The sequence below is a fragment of the Dipodomys spectabilis genome, unplaced genomic scaffold (genome assembly GCF_019054845.1).
Source record: "Dipodomys spectabilis isolate Male_0828 unplaced genomic scaffold, ASM1905484v1 ptg000139l, whole genome shotgun sequence".
Classification (NCBI taxonomy): Eukaryota; Metazoa; Chordata; class Mammalia; order Rodentia; family Heteromyidae; genus Dipodomys; species Dipodomys spectabilis.
In genome coordinates, this window is record NW_024870816.1 from 1,957,667 (window position 1) to 1,972,031 (window position 14,365).

Here is a 14,365-nt window from a genome sequence, read left to right on the forward strand (position 1 = left end):
TCTGAGACAAGCAGAAAAGGTCAGATAAGTTGATGTTAGGTGAAATGAACCCCAAGATAAAGATTCAACTGTTTTTTTTCCTTTATTGCAATTGTTTCAAACATTTATAAGATGATTTCTTTGTTGATTTGTATGTCCATCCCCCATAGTATAACCCATGCTTTCACTGTATTTGTTGTTGGTATAACTTGTGGAGGGGAAGGGAAAAAAATCATTTAAATAGGGATGCAGGTGGACTCATTGTAATAATGAGATGTACAAGTCCTTATGTCGAAAAATGAACTTTACATCTTTGGTGGGGGGGTAGAGTTGGTGGGATGGGGAGTGTGGGAGGAGATGGGAAGGGACAGGAACAAGAAGCAAAGAAGGAGGCAACAATGCTTGATAAGAAATATACTCATTACCTTGCCCATGTAATTGTAATTGTTATTCCTAGAAGTTTATGTTAAGTATTTCACAAGTTTTTTTTTCTCTTAATTCTTAAGAAAACATTTGCTATAATTCTAATATTATTACCATTTTAGTGTTAGGAAATATTGTAATTAAAGGCACTAAGTGCATGGCCCAAAGACACACAGTGGGGAAGGAAATGATTCAAAATTTCAAAAAGTAAGCAATAAAAAAGTAGGTAAAATCCTCTCCATTCCCTTACTCTCTCAACTCAATATTCATGCTGTCCAAGAAATAATAGCATAGCAATTATTGCCCACGGTAATTGTTTTCTGTCACATTTTGTCTTCAACACAGTGTTGGTGACATTGGGTTATCATGCTCAGAGCTGAGCTCATAAATTGAGGTCTAAAGAGAGACAAATTTCTTGTGTTCCACAGTTCCAGTATACATTTTAAAAAGTACTAAAGGGCTGGGAAGGTAGCTCAGTGGTAGTGCGCTTGCCTTGCATGCATGAGGCCCTGGGTTCGATTCCTCAGCACCACATAAGCAAAAAAGAAAAAAGGCTGAAGTGGCGCTGTGGCTCAAGTGGTAGAGCACTAGCCTTGAGCTGAAGAGCTGAGGGTCAGTGCCCAGGCCCAGAGTTCAGGCCCCACGAACAGACCCCAAAAAAATATTAAAAAAAAAAGTACTAAAACTAGCCGGTAGCTGGTGGCTCACACCTATAATCCTGGCTACAGAGGAAGCTGAGATCTGAGGAATGTGCTTCAAAGCAAGCCCAGGGAAAGTCTGTGAGACTCTTATCTCCAATAAACTACTAGGAAAGCAGAAGTGGCACTGTGGCTCAAGGGGTAGAGCACTCACCTTCAGCTGAAAGGCAAAGGGAGAGCGCCCAAGCCCAGAGTTCATGCCGCATGACCAATTAAAAAAAAAAAGATTAAAACGTTTAAATACCATCACTTACTGTCTTTTAAGAATCCAAAAATGAAATAAATTCACATATAATCACTCCAAAATGCTTTAAAAGCGGGAGATGATAAACAAGCCACCATGAAGTAAATTTTCTTCTACTTTTTGAATTATTCTGAAAGCCTTGTGCTGGTTGGTCACACCTGTAATCCTGTCTACTCGGGTATCTGCTCAGGAACCTGAGATCTGTGGATAACCTTTGGAAGCCAATCAGGACAAAAAATATTCATGAGATTATTTTTAAAAAATTACAATGGAATTCTATGCCTCCATCAGAAAGAATGACATTGCCCCATTTGTTAGGAAATGGAAAGATTTGGAAAAAATTATATTAAGTGAAGTAAGCCAAGCCCAAAGAAACATAGGTCCCATGGTTTCCCTTATTTGCAATATCTAGTATATGTATGAGTCAAGCAGAAAAGGTCAGATAATGTGATGTTAGGAAAATGAACCCTTACATATGTATTTAAATGTTTTTTTCTTTCATGAATTTTTTTCTAACACATTTATAAAATTATTTCTTTGTTGCTTTGTATATCCCCCCCCCCCCAAAGTATAACCCCTGCTTTCACTATATTTGATGTCAGTATAATTTGTGGAGGAGAAGGGGAAAAACAAGTCGTTTAAGGATACAGGTGGACACGTTGCAACAATGAGGTACAAGTTGTCATGTTGAAAATGAACTTTACAACTTTGGTGTGGGGGGGAGGATGGGTGGGGGGGCGAGGGGAGGCTGGGAAGGGATGTGAAGGGTAAACAAAGGAGGAGGCTGCAATGCTTGATAAGAAATGTACTCATTATCTTGCCCATGTAATTGTAACCCCTCTGTACAGTATGTTCACAATAAAAAAATAACAAAAATATTAAAAAAAATTAATGAACTAGCAAAGAGCCAAGAATGGAGATGTAGCTTATATAGTAGCTCATCAATCTAGAGAGGAATGGCCTAGCGGGACCTTGATGCACTGAATTCAAACTCTGAGAACCAAAATGCGCAGGCATGCGCACACACACACATACACAAACACACATTTATTCAAAATATCTGCATATCAGTGTTTTGCATTAATTTCTTTATTAATGATATTATATGGGTAAAATAGGGGAAATATTCTCTTCCATCCCATAACATTTTTATATTTTTTATTGTAAAAGTACTGTACAGAGTGGTTACAGTTACATGAAAAAGTAATAGTTCATTTCCTATCAAGCATTGTTACCTCCTCCTTTGTTTTCCCCCGCCATCCCTTCCCTCCCACCTCCACAAGTACACTCCCCTCCCCCACCCTCCTAAATTGTAAAGTTCGTTTTTCAACATACTGTCTTGTGTGTCACATTGTTGCAATGTGTCATATTGTATCCTTATTTAACCATTTTGTTTTTTCCCTTTCCATCCCCAAATTAGAGAAGTGTATATACAAGATGGAGATGCACCAACATCAGATACAGTGAAAACGGGTTTAACTGTGGGGGATGCACATATGAAAAATCACATCGTACATTATAAATATATTAGAAACCACAGGAAGAAATAAAACACCACTTTTGTCCTTATCATGGGGTTCATTTACCTTAACATCATCTTATCTAGTCATATGCACATGTTTTTGATCTTTTTTTTTAATTGTGCAAATACCATACAGAGGAGTTACAATTACATGGAAAATGTAATGAGTACATTTCTTATCAAGCATTGTTGCCTACTCCTTTTTTCTGCCTTACCATACCTTCTTTGCTTATCCCGGATATGCATTAGTTTTTGCAAATAAGGGATACCACAGGACCTATGTTTCTTTTTTTTTATATTGTGAAAATGCCATACAGAGGGGTTACAATTACATGCGTGAGTTATTGAGTACATTTTTTTTATTGTGAGAATACTGACAGAGGAGTTACAATTACATGGGCAAGATTTCTTATCAAGCATTGTTGCCTCCCCTTTGTTTCCCCTTCCCATCCCTTCCCACACTCCCCCACTTTCCCCACCCTGTCCTCCTCCCCCCAAAGTAGTAAAGTTCATTTTTTGACATAATAACTTGTACATCTCATTGTTGCAATGGGTCCACTTGCTCCTGCTTTGTTTCCCCTTCCCATCCCTGCCCATCTCCCACCCCCCACACCTACTAACCCCTCCCCCCCAGCCCCCCCTCCCCACTGTCCACATCCCTCAACACCCGGCCAAAATCATCTTTTGACATAACGACTTGTTCATCTCATTGTTGCAATGGGTCCACCTGCATCCCTTTTAAAACGATTTGTGTTTCCCTTCCACTGGACAAAGTATACCAACATCAAATACAGTGAAAACAGGGGCTTTAGCTTGCAGGAGGAACATACAAAGCAACAAAGAATTCATCTTATAAATATCTTAGAAACAATCGCAAGAAATAAAAACCATTTGAATCCTTATCTTGGGGTTCATTTTGCCTAACATCAACTTATATGATGTTTTCTGCTTGTAGCAGACACATACTAGTTATTGCAATTAAGGAAACCATGGGACCTATCTTTCTTTGGGCCTGGCTTAATTCACTTAATATAATTTTTTCCATGTCTTTCCATTTCCTAACAAACTGGGTGATGTCATTCTTTCTGATGGAGGCATAGAATTCCAGTACACACACACACACACACACACACACACACACACACACACACACATTTTCTTGATCCATTCGTTTACTGTGGGGCCTCGGGTTCTGTTCTGTATCTTAGCTTTGGTAAATAATGCTGCAATGAACACAGTTTTGCTGGTAGTTTTAGTATGGTCTTGTTTGTGATCAAAATGGGATTGCTGGGACTTAGGGGCGCTCTATTGTAGTCTTTTGAGGAACCGCCATACTACTTTCCAAAGTCTTCGAACAAGTTTAAACTCCCAACAACAATGCATTAAGGTTCCCTTCTGTCCACATCCCCTCCAGCATCTGTTCTTTTAAAAATCTAGAATGCTTCACGAAGTTGAGTGTCATCCTCAGTCAGGGGCTATTCTTCTCTTTATTGTTCCAATGTTAGTGTATGTGCTACTGAATTGAGCACAGAACATTTTTTATACATAAAGTGTAATTGATTTTCTTAAACTAGACAATTCCACAAAAATTAAATTCAAAAGAATTGTCGTGAAGTCAGGCGCTGGTGGCTCATGTCTGTAACCCTAGCTACTCAGGAGGCTGAGATCTGAGGATCGCGGTTCAAAGCCAGCCCGGGCAGGAGAGACCGTGAGAATCCTATCTCCAATAAACCACCAGAAAACCGGAAGTGGCGCTGTAGCTCAAGTGGTAGAGCGCTCGCCTTGAGCTGAAGAGCTGAGGGACAGCGCCCAGGCCCAGAGTTCAAGCCCCACAACCGACAAAAAAAAAAAAAAAAGAATTGTCGTGAAATTTTAGAACCATGTATTTCTTACAAAAGAACACATTTAAGAATAAAGTCAAGTTTGTCATGTCAAAAACAAAATAATACCAGATATTTGTTGTTCAACAGATGTGTAGGAGGAGGAATTCAATTATTCTGTACAAGGAACCTGCCATTATGAACACTATAGAAAGTGTTAAGGTTTGTTAAAAGTTTTAATGTTTTAAATATGTTTAATTTTGGGAATTTGCTCATATATGCCAAAATTAAGACTATTTAGCAGGTTGTAAAACTTTTTCATAAAGCATTTAAGATTCATGGTACATACTACTAAATATGTACATTTCAGAGTTTATAGAAACTTTACTAATGAGAAGTTGCAAAGTGTTTGTGTAAAGAAGCAGATTTAAGACATTAACTGCACAGTTTCTGTTAAAATTTAAAGGATTCTTTACTTTATATGTTAGTGAGGAACAAATGATGGTATAAGCCATATACAAATGATGAGATGAACCATAAATAATAATCTTAATAATAATAATAATAATCTTTAAAGGCTACTCATAGCCTATAAAATTCTTGTTGAACATCATAGACTTAGGCAGTTCTAAATGTACAGCAATATGAGAAAATAATAAATCGAATATGTAGTACATTTCAAATACTGGAAACAGCGGTAATTGTTTTTTTTATTTTATTAATCATTAATATTTATGTATTGGTTTTCCTTATTTGTAGTATTGTTTTCCTTGTTGTAATATAAAACAACTTTTTGTAAGTCATCATTAGGAAGTACTTTGAGAATGTTATTGGGATGGCCACACTGTTTTTTATAGGTATATGTGAATTTACAAAGAGCAAAATTAATAAGAACAAAATATTGATTAAAATTTTATCAATTAGAATCTGAATCAGGAGTGTTGATAAATGTCCACACCTAAAATCTTAGCCCTAGACTGAAGCACTAGTGTTACAATGTTGAGCACACAAAAGTGAGAGACTGTGTTTTGTTTTGTTTTTGTTGGTTTTGGGGCTTGAACTCTGGGTCCTGGGTGCTGTCTCTCAGCTCTTCAGCTCAAGGCTAGTGGTACTACTTGAGTCACAGCATCTCTTCCATCTTTTTCTGCTTATGTGGTGCTGAGGAATCAAACCCAGGACCTCATGCATGCAAGGCAAGCACTCTACACTGAACCACCCTCCCAGCACCTGAGAGACTGTGTTTTAAAAAGTCATCTAAACAACATTTACTTTCTGTTTTGTGTTATATAATGAAATAAAGAATATCTTTTTATATTTTTGAATGGTCATACTTCTAAATTTATATTAAATTCAGCCACTTTATCCTTTTCAAAGTCATGTAATATCTCTGAGAGTTTGCTTCTGTAAAGATTGTTTTTGCATTGATAATTTATTCTGAGTCATTTTTAGGTTTTATCAAAATCACTTTATATTTTATGGTTTTTTGTGTTTTTTTTTAAGTGTGAAAATAACAGACAGAGAGGTTACAATTAAATGGGCAAGGTAATGAGTACATTTCTTATCAAGCATTTTTGCATACTCCTGTTTCTCCTTACTATCCCTTCCCATCTCAACCCCCTTACGTCCCATTTCCCCCTCCCCTTTCCCCCAACCAAAGTTGTAAAATTTGTTTTTCGACATAATGTCTTGTATATCTCATTGTTGCAATGGATCCACCTGTATCCCTATTTAAAAAATTTTTCCCCTTCCCCTCCACAAATTATACCAACATCAAATACAGCGAAAACAGGGGTTATACCATGCGGGAGGGACATAAAAAGTAACAAAGAAGTCATCTTATAAATATGTTAGAAATAATTACAGAAAAGAAAAAAATATTGAATTCTTATCATGGGGTTCACTTCACCTAACATCAACTTATCTAACAATTTCTGCATGTCTCAGACATACACTAGTAATTGCTAATAAGGGAAACCATGGGACCTATGTTTCTTTGTGCCTGGCTTAGTTCACTTAATATAATTTTTTCCAAGTTTTCCATTTCCTAACAAATGGGGCAATATCATTCTTTCAGATAGAGACATAGAATTCCATTGTGTTATATATACAACATTTTCTTGATCCATTCATCTAATGAGCAACATCTGGGTTGGTTCCATATCTTAGCTATGGTAATGCTGCAATAAATATATCTGTGTGGTAGCTTTAGTATGGTCTTGTTTGTGATCATTTGGGTAAATGCCCAAAAGTGGGATTGTTGGGTCATATGGGAGCTCTATGTGGAGTCTTTGGAGGAACCTCCATACTACTTTCCAAAGTGGTTGAAAAAGATTACACTCTCACTAACAATGAAGTAAGGTTCCCTTCTGTCCACATTCCCTCCAGCATCTGTTGTTATTAGAGTTCTTGATTATAGCCATTCTAACTTGGGTGAGGTGATATCTCAGTGTTGATTGATTTGCATTTCTTTTATGGCTAGGGAGGTTGAGCATTTCCGCATGTCTTTATTCGTCACTCTCCTTCCCTCTTCAGAGAAGTTTCTCTTTATGTCTTTAGCCCACTTATTTATTGGGCAGTATTTTCTTTGAGTATTTGTTGTTGGGGGATTTAATTTTTTTATTTCCAGGTCTGTTTTAGATATGAAACCCTTTTCAGTTGTATGGCTAGTGAAGATCCTCTCCGATTCGGTGGGCTTTCTATTGATCCTGCTAGCTATGTCCTTTGCCATGCAGAAGCTCTGCAATTACAAGCAATCCCATTTGTCCAACCTTTCTTTCATTTGTTGTGCTTTTGCATTTCTTTTCAGAAAATTTCAGCCTTTGTCAAGGAGACCTAGGGTTTCTCCTATTCCATCCTGTAATGTTTTCAAAATATCTGCTTTGACTCCGAGGTCTTTGATCCATTTGGACTTGATTCTGGTACAGGGTGATATATAAGGATCTAGCCTTAATGTTCTACAAGTGATTAACCAATTTTGCCAGTACCATTTACTGAACAGCCTTTCTTCGATTTTATCTTTTTAGATCCTTTATCGAATATTAGATAATTATGAGTCTGTAGGTTCATTTCTGGGTTTTCAATTCTATTCCATTGTTCCTGAGATCTTTTCTTGTGCCAGTACAAAACTGTTCTAATTACTATGGCTTTGTAGAAGAGTTTGAAATTTGGTATTGATATTCCTCCAACACTGTTCTTTCTGTTAAGGATCGCTTTTTGCAATTGGGGGTCTTTTGTTGTTCCATATGAATTTTTGGATTGCCTCTTCTATTTCCTTGAAGAACGCGGTTGGAATATTGATAGGTATGACATTGAACTTGTAGATAACCTTGGGAAATATTGCCATTTTCACAAGGTTCATCCTTCCTATCGAGGAACATGGGAGGTTTTTGCCACTTTCTAAGTTCTGTTTTGATTTCCTTTTTCAGATTTTTAAAGTTTTCTTCATAGAAGTCCTTCACTTCTTTGGTTAAGTTAATTCCTAGGTATTTTATTTTTTGTGGGGCTATTACAAATGGAAAAGCTTTCTTGATTTGAGCCACACTTTTCTCATTGTTGGCGTACAGAAATGCCATTAATTTTTGACGGTTAATTTTATACCCTGCTATTTTTCCAGGTTTGAATCAGCTTGAGTAATTTGGGAGTGGTGTCCGTGGGATTCTTTAAGTACAAGATCATGTCATCTGCAAAGAGGGAGAATTTTACTTCTTCTTTCCCTATTTGGATCCCTTTTATGTTGGCGTATTGTCTTATTTCTGTAGCTAGGTATTCTAATACTAAATTGAAGAGAAGTTGAGAGAGTGGACATCCTTGTCTCATTCCCGAGTTAAGAGGAAATGGCTTTAGTTTTTCACCATTAATTATAATGATGGTTGTAGGTTTTCCATATACAGTTTTTATTGTATTGAGGAACGTTCCATGGATTCCTAATTTTTCCAGAACCTTCATCATAAAGGGGTGTTGCATCTGGTCCAATGCTTTTTCTGCATCTGTTGAGATAACCATATGGTTTTAATCCTTGCTCTTGTTGATGTGATAAATTATATTAATTGATTTGTGTATATTGAAACAGGTTTGCATCCCTGAAATAAATCCAGTATATTGGTGTATGATTTTTTGGATGAATTGTTGAAGTCGATTGGCCAAAATTTTGTTGAGAAGTTTTGCATCAATGTTCATCAAAGAAATGGGTCTATACTTCTCTTTCTTTGATGAGTCCCTGCCTGGTTTTGGGATGAGGGTTATGATGGCTTCATAGAATGTGTTCGGTAGTGAACTTTCTCTTTCAATTTCATTGAAGAGTTGGAGTAGTATTTGTGTGAGCTCTATTTTGAAGCTCTTGTACAATTCCGCTATAAATCCATCAGGTCCTGGGATTTTTTTACATGGGAGGTCTCTTTTTGCTGTGACTATTTCAATGCTTGATGTGGGCCCCTTAATATGCTTTAATTCATCTTGGTTTAGTATTTGCATGTTGATAATTGCTAGCAAAAGGTCCATTTCTGCCAAGTTTTCAAACTTATTAGCATAAAGATTTGAAAATATTCACTTTTAATGTTCAGAATCTTGGTTGTTTCTGTGGTGATGTTTCCATTCTCACATCTGAGTTTATTTATTTGGGTGTGTTCCTTCTTTTTATGATAAGATTTGCTAAGGGTTCGTCAATTTTGTTAATTTTTTCATAGAACCAACTCTTTGTTTTGTTGATTCATTCTGTTTTTTTTATTTCTAATTCGTTTAACTCGGATTTAATGTTAATTATTTCTTTCCATCTATTGAATTGGGGTTTATCTTGGTGTTCTTTGTCAAGGTGGTTCAGATGTCTCATTAAGTGGTTGGTTTCAGATCTCTCTAATTTGTTGGTGTAGGAATTCAGAGCTATAAACTTGCCTCTGAGTACTGTCTTTGCAGTGTCCCAGAGGAGCTGGTAATTTGTGTGTTCATTTTTGTGGAATATCATGGACATTTGAATTTCCTTTCTAATCTCTTCCATGACCCCCTGGTTATTCAACAGTGTGTCGTCCAGCCTCCATGCGTTACAAGACTATTTTGGTGTTGAGTTCTAATTGTATTCCCTTGTGGTCTGAGAGGATGCAAGGTGTAACTTCAATGTTTCTGAGTTTGGACAAGTTTGTTTTGTGACCTAAAATGTGATCTCTTTTGGAAAATGTTCCATGAACTGCAGAGTAAAACGAGTATTCTGATGCTACTGGGTGAAATATTCAGTAGATGTCTGTTAAATCTATTTGCTCTATGCAGTTGTTTAAATCTGCGGTTTCCCTGTTGATTTTTTTTTTTTTTTTGCTGATTTGATCTATATAGTGGGGATAGTGGTGTGTTAAAATCCTCAACAATTAATGTCTTTGGATCTATGTGAGATCTGAGGGAAAATAGTGTCTCTTGGATAAATTTTGGTGCTCTATTGTTTGGCAATTCCATATTTAGAATTGTAATATCCTCCTGAAATAGAGAACCCATAAGTCATATGTAGTGACCTTCTTTATCTCTTTACACTAATTTTAATTCGAGGCATATTTTATCTGATATTATTATTGCAACTCCTTCCTGTTTATGGCAGCCGTTTGCTTCGTAGATTTTATTCCATCCTTTCATTAACAAAATGTGTTTGCTTTTATAGGTAAAGTGTGCCTCCTGAAGGCAGGAGATAGAATTATCTTGCTTTTTAATCCAACTAGACAGTCTATTTCGCTAAATTGGAGCTTTAAGTCTGTTAATGTTGAGAGGTAGGACTGAGAGGTGTTTGGTAGCTCCTGCCATGCTATCCACCTCCTTGTGGGCTGTGAAAACTTGGTTTTTCCTATGGTTCTTGGATTCTCAGTTTGGGTGTGGTTTCTTAGCCATTATTGTGGTCTTGTTGGGTTTCTGTGTGTAGGTCATCTTTAAGTATTTTTTATAGGGCTGGTTTGGTGGAGATATATTTTTCAGTTTTTCTTTGCTATGGAAGGTTTTTATTTGACCTTCGGTTATGAAGGAGAGTTAAGTTGGGTACAGTATTCTTGGTTGAAAATTGTTTGTCTTCAGGGCATGGCATACAGCCTGCCAGGCTCTTCTTGCTTTACTTATCCATGCTGAAAAATATGAGGTGATTCTAATTGGTTTTCCTTTATAGATGATTGATCTTTTCTCCTTGACATTTTTAAGAACTTATTCTTGATCTGAATTGGTCCTGTGTAGATTATAATGTGACAATGGGAAGTGCTGTTCTGTTCTGGTCTATTTGGGGTTCTACAAGCATCTTGTATCTGAATAGGCCTATCTTTTTGTATGTTTGGGAAGTTCTCTGCTAGGATCCTGTTAAACAAATTTCCTCGACAATTAACTTCTGTCTCTACGTGCTCCTCTACACCATTTGTCCTCAGAGTAGGCCTTCTGATTGTGTATTCCAAATGTTGAATAGATCTATTAAATTTCTTGGATTTGTCTTGGATAATTGTATGTTCTTTCTCTATAATACCTAGGCTGTCTTCAATCCCCAAGTTTCGATCTTCTGCATGCTCTAACCTACTTTTGTCTTTCTACTTGGTTTATTTCTTTTCCTTCTAATTGGTCGGCCTTGATGGCTTCAAATTCTTTGTTGGAGCCTTGTTTTAGATCTTCTATGAACTTCTTTACTTCCTTAATTTGGTGTTCTCAAATCACTTAGTTGACTGGTTATGGATTACTTGGACTCCCATTCCTGCTGTCGGGCTCCATTCAGCATTCCCTGTGTGGTCGCCCTGAATTCTTTCAGCTGTCTGTTTATGGATTCCATGAATGCCTCTATTGATCTTTGTCTATTCTCATCCTGATGTTACAATTCCTGTGTTATGCTTTGATTAGCTTCCTCACGTTCATGCAATTCCTGTAGTTCCCTTTGACTGTTCTCAGCCTGCTCACGCAATTCCTTTATTTCTCTTTGACTGTTCTCAACCTGCTCACGCAAATACTGTATCAGTCTTTTAGTAGTTTCCTGACATTCACGAAATTCCTGTACTAATGTTTGGTTTGTCTCCTCTCTCTCTCCCTATCACGTTGAAACTGAGTCCTTTGCAAGCTTTCATTCTTTTCATTCACCACGTTTTCCAATAATGTTTGTAGTGCTTTGCAGGAACTCTCCTCCGGATTATTCATTAACTGTTCTGTCACTGGATTATCATGAATGGGAGTTGAGACACCCAGACTTGCCATTTTTCTCGTGTTTTCCGGCTTGTTCTGCACACTTGATATGAAAGTGACACCAATTTTTTTGCTAAAACACTATTTTAAGGCAAGCATCAACCAAAGTCCTGTAGTTGCATAGTCAAAATGGCTGCAGATAGAAGCTAGTATAACAGATACAATCTATTCAACACGAAAAAAACTATGCATTAATGGGCTAAGAACAGCAAAGATGAATTTTTCAAATCAGAAATTATTATGTTTAGGGAGAAATGTGGGGAAAAATAGGATTAGAAATATGTGGAGAAGTTAAAGTAAATTTAACCAAGTCCTAATCTCAGAGAGAGAGAGGGATTGGACAGAATGATAGGAGAGAAATTAAAAAGAAGATAATCAAAAATGGAAAAACAAAAATTTAAATTTAAAAAGTGAAACATTTAAAAATTATGTAACTTTAAAGAAGTGATATTGAGAGAAGAAAAGGATAGGATGTCAGGAAGGGATGATAGAAAGGAGACATGAAAAACTAAAAAATAAAAATTCTTAAAATATTTACTTGAAAATTATATGGTATAAAGATATAATACTGCTATTAAACAGTTAAGCCTAAAAGTTTGTGAATTAAGTAATACATTTCTGGATTAATTATGTACACAATGGGGGATATGTTCTAATAATCGATGAAGGGTATTTATCTGGGGATGAGGCAAAACAGCAATTAAGTCATGCAAAAAAAAAAAAAAAGAAAGACAAAAAAATGAAAAGAATCAAAAAAAATAAAAACAATTTAAAAAGGACCAAAATGTCAATAGCGATTTTTTAAAAAAGCACACACACACACACACACACACACACACACACACACACACACACACACACACACATACATACACACACACACACACACACACACACACACACACACACACACACACACACACACACACACACACACCTAAAATAAAAATTAGGAGAAGAAGAAAAAAATGATTAATATAAAACAATTAAAAAATTAAAAAAAAATAGTACCAAAAAAAGTTGTTTAATTTTCGGGTGTGTGTGTGTGTGTGAGGAATGGGAAGATCCTGTATCTGCCCTGTGTCTGTAATCAGTCTCTTCGTGGAGTCTCTGGTCTGCCTGTGGTGCTTGGTTTTCCTGTGGCCTGATTGATTTCTTACATCAGTTTGTTTGAGCAGTCAATAAAATGCTCCGCTTTATCCAGGATTTTGTGATCCTCCTTCAGGCTGGTTCAGTGGGAGGGAGATCTGCTTTGAGTATCACGAAAGAGAAAGATGGCTGTTTCCTCTAATTTGGAGATGCTGTGATGAGGCTACGTTCTGGGTAGGGTTGAGGCGTTTCAGCAAACAGTAGCTTTTCCCTGAGGGGCTAGCTCCTGAGACACTCCCAGACCCCAGCCTGGAGCCATTCTCAAGATTTATGTTTATTGAATTTCAATTGATTGTCTAGGCTGCTGTAGGTAGGGGCAGCCTCTGGTTTTGTTAACCCAGTGAAGATAGTCACTCCTCTGTGGGGCAGAACTCTCTCTGCTTGGGCTAGGTGACTTTCTCCTGGGTGGATCTGAGCCTGGAAGCTCAGGTCAGATACCTGTGACCTGCTAAATGACCCTTTTGTTTTCTTCCAAGGCCTGAGTTGGAGCTAGTTGCTCAGCCTGGCCTTTCTCAGTATCAAAGATGATGTCTGGTGGGAGGGGGAGGGGCAGCCTTCCCTCCTCTGCTCCATGAGAAGGAGTGAGGATGTCAGGATTCTACTCAGGCAGGAATCTTTGTTCCTGGTTATCTCTGGTCTGTGATCTGCTCCTTTTCAATTCTTGTTGGTGTTGAGTAGAATCCGCTCACCCACTGCATATGGCGCCTTTGTCCTGGACACTCTGTTGTAGATATGGTGGCTATGGGTGCCACAGATGCTGCCACAACCGTGGCTACTGGCAAGTGCTTAGATCTGTCTTCTTGCCTGGATCTTCCCTCTCTAGTCAAACTCTGTGTACAGTGTTGGCACACTTGGTGTGATTATCTAGGCTAGTACTGTTCACTGGAACACTAAAACTGCTTTGTATGTGAGAGCTTGTTTAGCCTCCAGGTTCTCCTCTACCATCTTCCTCCGACCTCCATGAAACGCTTTATATTTTATGTTGATTGGTTATTATGCAACAAATACCTTCAAATGTACATGTAGTGTCAAAAGATAGGCATATGAATATTCTCGTACAGCTCTTATTTATCTGTTATGCACTTTCACTATTATTTCTCTCTCTCTTATACTCTCTATCATTTCCTCACTTTCTCTTTCATGCTTCATGTCTGCTGCTTAGAATTTCTGGTGGTCTACTATTATCCGTCAGGATCCACTGGTTTGTGGGAACATGATATGGACAATCAGTTACCTTTGCCTTATTGAAGAGTTACAACTGTGATGTGATATTATTATTTGCCATTCTAAATGGTAAAACAACAGATCTAGGAATTCCTTTTCAATTTTATTACTATTATAAATTTTATCTCATAGG

General features: G+C 37.2%; 1 non-coding gene across 1 annotated transcript; it reads right to left on the minus strand.

Annotated features, from left to right (window-relative positions):
- Positions 1-4,293: 4,293 nt before the first annotated feature.
- Positions 4,294-4,395, minus strand: LOC122117066. The gene has a single exon (XR_006149078.1). It is a non-coding gene; the product is annotated as a U6 spliceosomal RNA (small nuclear RNA).
- Between the last annotated feature and the right edge of the window lie 9,970 nt (positions 4,396-14,365).